This window comes from Mus pahari, unplaced genomic scaffold, assembly GCF_900095145.1.
Source record: "Mus pahari unplaced genomic scaffold, PAHARI_EIJ_v1.1 scaffold_11676_1, whole genome shotgun sequence".
NCBI lineage: Eukaryota > Metazoa > Chordata > Mammalia > Rodentia > Muridae > Mus > Mus pahari.
The window spans coordinates 5255-6841 of record NW_018393922.1 but is presented as its reverse complement, the minus strand read 5'-3'; positions in this window follow the sequence as shown (position 1 = coordinate 6841).

Here is a 1587-nt window from a genome sequence, read left to right as displayed (position 1 = left end):
AACCTCTTTGGGTCTGTGCATTGTATTGTGATTATCCTTAACAGTAATGTCCACTTATAAGTGAGTACACATCATGTTTGTCTTTCTGGGTCTGGATTGCCTTGCTTACAATGATTTTTTTCTAGTTCTATCAATTTGTCTGCAAATTTCAAAGGTCATTTTTTTTTTAACAGCTGAGTAAAACTCCATGTGTAAATGTACCACATTTTGTTTATCCATTGTTCGGTTCAGGGAGATGTCGGTTGTTTCTAGTTTCTGGCTACTATGAACAAAGCCACTATAAACATAATGGAGTAAATGTAATATTTATCAAAATCCAAACTTCTCTGGTAAAAATGACAGCAAAATGGGACTGGTGAGATGACTGAGAGGTTAAGAGATTAAAGAAGCTGCTAAACACCACNGCTGTTCTTGTCAAGAAGCAGAGTTCAACACCCAGCACCTACCTGTTGGCTTACAGCCATCCTTAACTCTGTTTCAGAGAATCCAGGAACCTCATCTGGCCTCCTGGGAAACCAGGCATACACGCAGTGCATGCACATACATGCAGGCAAAACACCGGGGCCCATAAAATGTGAATTGTAAATAGATCTTAAAAGTTAAAGAAAGAATTGTTTGCAATGTTTTATCTTAAGAAGACTGTAGATGCTTCAGAGACCGTCCTTATAGGAAACCCTTTGCTTCCTTGCTTGCAAATGAGAAAACTAACCTAAAGCATGATACTACTGGGGTTATATCCAGGTGTGATTCCTGTTTATTTGTTTGGTTGTTTATTTCATTTTGTTTTCCATTCATCATTAAATCAGTGTTTGGGCTGGTGAGATGGCTCACCATGTAAGAGCATTGACTGCTCTTGCAAAGGTCCTGAGTTCAAATCCCAGCAAGCACATGGTGGCTTACAACCATGGGTGATGAGATCTGACGACCTCTTCTGGTGTGTCTGAAGACAGCTACAGTGTACATATTTATATCAAGAAATAAATCTTTGTGCCAGAGCTAGCAGGGACTGAGCAAGCGGGGTCTACGGGAGTGAGTGTGGTTGACCTAAGTGAGCAGAGGTCCTAAAAATCAATTCCCAACAACCAGATGAATGCTCACAACTATCACAGCTATAGTATTCTCATATACATTAAATAAATAAATAAATAAATAAATAAAACCAGTCTTCCTCTCCAAAGGGAGAGAAATGCTCAAACTGCCAATGGTTCTGGTGATGTGATTTTCATTCCTGCATTTTCCCTGAAGCCGAAGATGAGTCACAACTACTCAAATACCACAAGATCCTTGCCCATTCCCCATCCAGCCTTGAGGACAGTGGACATAGGAAGATCGGTCTGGCTGGGTCCCCCATGAGCAACTGCCACTGCTGCCAACTGTCCAGGTGTTCCTCCAGCTCTTTGCCTTGTATCATGGGGTAAGGTTTCCTGAAATGTTTGAACCACANTGTGTGTGTCAGTCACCCATCCCTTGGCATGATGATCCCAGAATTGCTTCACCTGACCATGTTCTGAGAGTTTCAAATTGTTTTGGGAGTCTTCCTGGGGAGATGTGAACAAATGCCACACCATCTAAGTCTCTGGAAGAAAG